Here is an 8,139-nt window from a genome sequence, read left to right on the forward strand (position 1 = left end):
TTTTCTGGAATTATCTGTAGGTCATTGCAAAAGAATCAGGCTTGTAGCTACTTCTCTGACAGAGTCAAACTCTCCAATTCAATTATTCTGAGCAAAACAAACAAGGAAGGGGACACTCCTACAGATTGAAGATCTCTTTGTGATATGACTGGCCCAATTCAATTGCCTGAGCATCACGTAGAAACAATAGTTCGATACTTCAAAGGGTAGGTGACATTCAAATCTTTCTTATTTGGCTTTGTAATCCATGATATTGTTATTTTCCCAACACATTTGCTTTCCTAATTGTGTTTTGCTTGGATTAGTATTAAAAGTTTGTCTTCCTTGAGCACACACCAGCTGGGTAGTGGGAGGAAAGGGCCTCAAAGCTAACCAGGCAGTGGGGCAATACAGCTCTAAGATTCAAAATTAGTCACGAATATTCGCAAAGCAGATAATCTCCTGTAGATAAACAAAAGGTACTGGAACCATCCCAGGACCATCTTATCTCTTGTTCTAATTCTTAGGCTACTAAATTTTTCTTTACTTTTTTTTGGTACTGAGTAACAGGTACATTAAGACATTTCATGTAAGGATTTTTAATTGAAATTGATAGCTCTTTGAAAACAAAAAAAAATATGTATTTTTATTCTTGGTTATATTTCCTTTTCATTTGAAAGATCGCTTATATGTATGTGGGAATAGCTAATAAAACATGAGATTAATATGTTTCCAGGGCCTAACAACTTGTGGATATTGGATACTCATCTAATTTGTCATTCAACAAGGAAACAATTGTTTTGCCCCTCTGTACTTCAGTTTCTTCTCCCTGGATTGTAGATAAAAATAACAAAACCTTTAAAAGACATTGTGAGGATTAAAAAATAACGGATGTCTGATATCAATAAGTAAAAGGTTTTACAAGTGTTTTGACTTTATTCTTTTCTTTGCACAGTACCATTGCCATGGATCAGTCTTATTTAGGATGCCAAAATAATTGTTGCTATAATAATTATTTTATATTCACTGAACAATAGTAATATTCTTGGCATAACACAATACAATGAGGAAAATGAACTTCTTGTCCTGGGGAGGATGCAGGGATAGTGAACTCCAAGAATAACAGAGGAACCTCAGAAACATGCAGTACTGTTCAGCAGTCAGTTACTCCTAAAACAAAACAAAACGAAAATAGTGATGATTGCTTTTCTCTTCCTTTTAAAAATTACTTATTGTGATTCCCTGCAAGATGACTGAATAGGAACAGCCCCAGTCTGCAGCTCCCAGGGAGACCAACGCAGAAGGCAGGTAATTTCTGCATTTCCAATTGTGCAGTGCCTGGAACGCAAGTGAGAGAGAACCACTCACTCCCCTAGAAAGGGGGCTGAAGCCAGGGAGCCAAGTAGTCTTGTTAAGAGGATCCCAACCCCACAGAGCCAAGCAAGCTAAGATCCACTGACTTGAAATTCTCGCTGCCAGCACAACAGTCTGAAGTCGACCTGGGACACTGGAGCTTGATGGGGGGAGGGGCATCTGCCATGACTGAGGCTTGAGTAGGCGCATCCCCAGGAACTTTGGACTGGGCAGAGCCCATTGCAGCCCAGCAAAACCACATTAGGCAGGCTGTCTCTCTAGATTCCTCCTCTCTGGGCAGGGCATCTCTGAAAGAAAGGCAGCAGTCCCAGTTAGGGGGTTATAGATAAAACTCCCATCATTTCCCTTGGACCTGGGGGAAAGGCTGCTGTGGGCACAGCTTCAGTGGACTTAAATGTTCCTACCTGCCGGCTATGAAGAGAGAAGCAGATCTTCCAGCACAGCGCTTGAGCTCTGCTAAGGGACAGACTGCCTCCTCAAGTGGGTCCCTGACCCCCAAGTTTCCTGAGAGGGAGACACCTCCCAGCAGGGGTCGACAGACACCTCATACAGGAGAGCTCTGGCTGGCATCTGGCAGGTGCCCCTCTGGGATGAAGCTTCCAGAGGAAAGAGCAGGCAGCAATCTTTGCTGTTCTGCAGTGTCTGCTGGTGATACTCAGGCAAACAGGATCTAGAGTGGATCCCCAGCAAACTCGAGCAGACCTGCAGAAGAGGGGCCTGAATGTTAGAAGGGAAACTAACAAACAGAAAGCAATAGAATCAACTTAAAAAAAATGACCAAGCAAAAACTCCATCTGAAGGTCACCAACAGCAAAGACCAAAGGTAGATAAATCCAAGGAAGATGAGGAAAAACCAGTGCAAAAAGGCTGAAAATGCCAAAACCCAGAATGCCTCTTCTCCTGCAAAGGATCGCAACTCCTCACCAGCAAGGGACAAAACTGGATGGAGAATGAGCTTGACAAATTGACAGAAGCAGGCTTTAGAAGGTGGGTAATAAACTCCTCTGAGCTAAAGTAGTATGCTCTAACCAAATGCAATGTAGCTAAGAACCTTGATAAAAGGTTAGAGGAATTGTTAAGTAGAATAACAGTTTACAGAAGAACATAAATGACCCGATGGAGCTGAAAAACACAGCAGGAGAACTTTGTGCAGCATGCAGAAGTATCAATAGCCAAATCAATCAAGTGGAAAAAGAACATCAGAAATTGACGATCAACATAACGAAATCAAGCACGAAGACAAGATTAGAGAAAAAAGAATGAAAAGGAATGAACAAAGCCTCCAAGAAATATGGGACTATGTGAAAAGACCAAACCTACGTTTGACTGGTGTACCTGAAAGTGATGGGGAGAATGGAACTAAGTTGGAAACCACTCTTCAGGAAATTACACAGGAGAACTTCCCCAACCTAGCAATACAGGTCAACATTCAAATTCAGGAAATAAAGAGAACACCAAAAGATGCTCCTTGAGAAGAACAGCCCCAAGACACATAATCATCAGATTCACCAAGGTTGAAATGAAGGAAAAAATGTTAAGGGCAGCCAGTAAGAAAGGTCAGGTTACCAACAAAGGGAAGTTAATCAGACATTAGCAGCAATCTCTCTGAAGAAACCTTACTAGCCAGAAGAAGTGGGGGCCAATATTCAACATTCTTAAAAGAATTTTCAGCCCAGAATTTTATATCCAGCTAAACTAAGCTTTATAAGTGGAGGAGAAATAAGATCCTTTACAGAGAGGCAAATGCTGAGGGGTTTTGTCACCATGAAGCCTGCCTTATAAGAGATCCTGAAGGAAGCCCTAAATATGGAAAGGAAAAACCAGTACCAGCCACTGCAAAAACATGCCAAATTGTAAAGACCATTGACATTATGAAGAAACTGCATCAACTAACGGGCAAAATAATCAGTGAACACCATAATGACAGGATCTAATTCACACATAACAATAATAAACTTAAATGTGAATGGGCTAAATGCCTCAATTAAAAGGCACAGACTAGCAAATTGGATTAAACAGTCAAGACCCATCAGTGTGCTGCATTCAGGAGACCTGTCTCATGTGTAAAGACATATATAGGCTAAAAATAAAGGGATGCAGGAATAGTTACAAAGCAAATGGAAAGCCAAAAAAAAACAAAAAACAAAACAAAAAAAAACAGGGGTTGCAATCCTACTCTCTGATAAAACAGACTTTAAACCAACAAAGATCACAAAAGACAAAGAAAGGCATTACACAATGGTAAAGAGATCAATGCAACAAGAAGTGCTGACTGTTCTAAATATATATGCACCCAATACAGGAGCACCCAGATTCATAAAGCAAGTTCTTAGAGACCTACAAATAGACTTAGCCTTCAACACAATAATAGTGGGAGACTTTAACACCCCACTGTCAATATTAGACAGATCAATGAGACAGAAAATTAACAAGGATATTCAGGACTTGAACTCAGCTCGACTAAGCAGAACTAATAGACACCTACAGAACTCTCCACTCCAAATCAACAGAAAATGTATCCTTCTCAGTACCACATAGCACTTATTCTAAAATTGACCACATAATTGGAAGTAAACACTCCTCAGCAAATGTAAAAGAACAGAAATCATAACAAATAATCTCTCAGACCACAGTGCAATCAAATTAGAACTTAGGATTGAGAAACTCACTCAAAACCCCATAACTACATGGAAACTGAACAACCTACTCCTGAATGACTACTGGGTAAATAATGAAATTAAGGCAGTAAAAAAGTAAGTTCTTCGCAACCAATGAAAACAAAGACACAACATACCAGAATCTCTGGGACACAGCTAAAGCAGTTTTCACAGGGAAATTTATAGCACTAACTGCCCACAACAGAAAGTGGGAAATATCTAAAAATGACACCCTAGCATCACAATTAAAATAACTAAAGAAGCAAGAGCACACAAATTCAAAAGTTAGCAGAAGACAAGAAATAACTGAGATCAGAGCAGAATGGAATGAGATAGAGACACAAAAACCCTTCAAAAAATCATTGAATCCAGGAGCTGTTTTTTTGAAAAGATTAACAAAACATATAGATCACTAGCCAGATTAGTAAGGAAGAAAAGAGAGAAGAATCAAATAGACACAGTAAAAAATGATAAAGGAGAGATCGCCACTGATCCCACAGAAATACAATCTACCAGCAAAGAATACTCTAAACACGTCTATGCAAATAAACTAGAAAACCTAGAAGAAATTGATAAATTTCTGGACACATACAACCTCCCAAGAATAAACCAGGAAGAGGTCGAATACCTGAATAGACCAATAACGGGTTCTGAAATTGAGAAAGCCATTGATAGCCTACCAATAAAAAAAAACCCAGGACGAGACAGATTTACAGCCAAATTCTACCCGAGGTGCAAAGAGGTCCTGGTGCCATTCCTTCTGAAACTATTCCAAAAAATATAAAAAGAAGGACTCCTCCCTAACTCATTTTATGAGGCCTGCATCATCCTGATACCAAAACCTGGCAAAGACACAACAAAAAGAAAATATCCCTGATGAACATCCATGCAAAAATCTTCAATAAAATATTGGAAAACCAAATCCAGCAGCATAACAAAAAGCTTATCCACAACGATCAAGTCAGCTTCATCCCTGGGATGCAAGGCTGGTTCAATATATGCAAATCAATGAATGTAATCCATCACATAAACAGAACCTAGGACAAAAACCACTTGATTATCTCAATAGATGCAGAAAAGACCTTCAATAAAATTGAACACCCTTCATGCTAAAAACTCCAATAAACTAGTTATTGATGGAATATCAATAGGCAAAAGCTGGAAGCAATCCCTTTGAAAACCAGCACAAGATAAGGATGCCATCTCTCACCACTCCTATTAAACATAGTATTGGAATTCCTGGCCAGGGCAATCAGGCAAGAGGAAGAAATAAAGCGTATTCAAATAGGAAGAGAGGAAGTCAAATTGTTTCTGTTTGCAGATGACATGATTGTATATTTAGAAAACACCATTGTCTCAGCTCAAAAACTCCTTAAGCTGATAAGCAACTTCAGCAGTCTCAGGGTACAAAATCAATGTGTAAAAATCACAAGCATTCTTATACACCAATAATAGACTAACAAAGAACCAACTTATGAGCAAACACCCATTCACAATTGCTACAAACAGAATAAAATACCTAGGAATACAACTTACAAGGGATGTGAAGGACCTCTTGAAGGAGAAATACAAACCACTGCTCAAGTAAATCAGAGAAGACACAAACAAATGAAAAATGCTCATGGATAGGAAGAATCAATATTGTGAAAATGGCCATCATGCCTGAAGTAATTTATAGATTCAATGCTATTAACATCAAGCTACCATTGACTTTCTTCACAGAATTAGAAAAAACTACTTTAAATTTCATATGGAACCAAAACAGAGCCCATATTGCCAAGACAATCCTAAGCAAAAAGAACAAACCTGGAGGCATCCTGCTACGTGACTTCAAACTATACTGCAAGGCTACAATAGCCAAAACAGTGTGGTACTGGTATCAAAACAAATGTATACACCAATGGAACAGAACAGAGGCCTCAGAAATAACACCACACATCTACAACCATCTGATCTTTGACAAACCTGACAAAAACAAGCAATGGGGAAAGGATTCCCTATTTAATAAATTATGTTGGGAAAATTGTGTAGCCATATGCAGAGAACTGAAACTGGACCCCTTCCTTACACCTTACACAAAAATTAACTCAAGATGGATTAAAGATTTAAATGTAAGACCTAAAACCATAAAAACCCTAGATGAAAACATAGGCAATGCCATTCAGGACATAGGCATGGCCAAAGACTTCATGACCTAAACACCAATAGCAACTGCAACAGAGCCAAAATTGACAAATGGGATGTAATTCAACTAAAGAGCTTCCGCACAGCAAAAGAGTGAACAGGCAACCTACAGAATGGGGAAAAAACTTTTGCAATCTATACATCTGACAAAGGGCTAATATCAAGAATCTACAAGGAACTTAAACAAATTTACAAGACAAAAAAAAAAACTCCATCAAAAAATGGCCAAAATATATGAGCAGATACTTTTCAAAAGAAGACATTTATGCATCCAACAAACATGAAAAAAAGCTCATCATCACTAGTCATTAGAGAAATGCAAATCAAAACCACAATGAGATACCATCTCATGCCATTTAGAATGGCAACCATTAAAAAGTCAGGAAACAACAGATGCTGGAGAGGATATGGAGAAATAGGAACGCTTTTACACTGTTGGTGGGAGTGGAAACTAGTTCAACCATTGTGGAAGACAGTGTGGCGATTCCTCAAGGATCTAGAGTCAGAAATACCATTTGACCCAGCAATCCCATTACTGGGTATTTACCCAAAGGATTATAACTTATTCTTTTATAAAGACACATGCACATGTATGTTTATTGCAGCACTATTTAAAATAGCAAAGACTTGGAACCAACCCAAATGTCCATGAATGATAGACTGGATAAAGCAAATGTGCCACCTATATACCATGGAATACTATGCAGCCATAAAATAAAAGAATGAGTTCATGTCCTTTGCAGAGATATGGATGAAACTGGAAACCATCATTCTCAGCAAACTAATACAGGAACAGAAAACTGGACAGCACATGTTCTCACTCCTAAGTGGGAGTTGCACAATGAGAATATATGGGCACAGGGAGGGGATCATCACACACTGAGGCCTGTCAGGGGGCATCAAGGGCAAGGGGAGGGATAGCATTAGGAGAAATGCCTAATATGGTGCAGCAAACCACTATGGCACATGTGTACCTACGTAACAAACCTGCACATTTTGCACATGTATCCCACAACTTAAAGTATAATTTATAAAAAAAAAAAAGAAAAAAAAAAGAAAAGAAAAAAAAAGGAAAGAAAAAAAAGAAAAAAATTCTCAATAAAGAATTTATGTATAAATGTTCACATATATTTATGTATAAATGTTCACATGTCATATATTTGAAGTCTGCACTGCATGTCCCGCTTTCACGGACCTTTTTAAGGGGGTTTGAAATTAAAATTACAGTCCACTGACAGAACATGTTTAGTTCTGTGTTCATTCTATTCTCTATTTTGGGTATACATACACATTTGGATACACCATCTTTCCCTTGAAACACTACCTAACTTCCTTCCTCCCACACTAGTTCTTTCCAATATTGAAAGTCAGGTTAAATATTTTATTTAGGAAGACATGAAATATAACCTTTTAAAATAAAAATATAATCACTTTTTAAGCATATTTCACCATGAAGGTGGATGCTGTCTTCTTTAATTATATGATAAGCGCACCATCCATGACCATCAACTTGACTCTGTTGATTACATGCTCTTGTCTCTCCCTTTGTATAATGACAACACATTCTCTTTTTCATTCTCCTTGCTAATCCTTTTTTAATATCTTTTATTGACCTCATATCTTGATCCACTCCTGTTAAGTATTATTCAAGGCTCTGTTCTACAGGTCTCGTTCTTTCATTTTCCTTTTGCACTTTGAGATCTTGCTTCCTCACTTCTGTGTGGATGTATTTGCCAAGGGAATATGTGCTACCCTATAGAAAAACACTGGCTCTTTATGGGGTCACAGGGACCCACAGACAAAATGTACTCACATTTTAGTGCCATCGTGAAACATGGCTGGTTGAGTGCAGATAAAACATCTTTGTGCTGATGGCCATTATGAATCTGTTGAATAAAACATTGCTTGAAATGTTGATTTTCGATAATTACATCACACATTATTT

The sequence above is a fragment of the Mandrillus leucophaeus genome, unplaced genomic scaffold (genome assembly GCF_000951045.1).
Source record: "Mandrillus leucophaeus isolate KB7577 unplaced genomic scaffold, Mleu.le_1.0 Scaffold460, whole genome shotgun sequence".
Taxonomy (NCBI): domain Eukaryota; kingdom Metazoa; phylum Chordata; class Mammalia; order Primates; family Cercopithecidae; genus Mandrillus; species Mandrillus leucophaeus.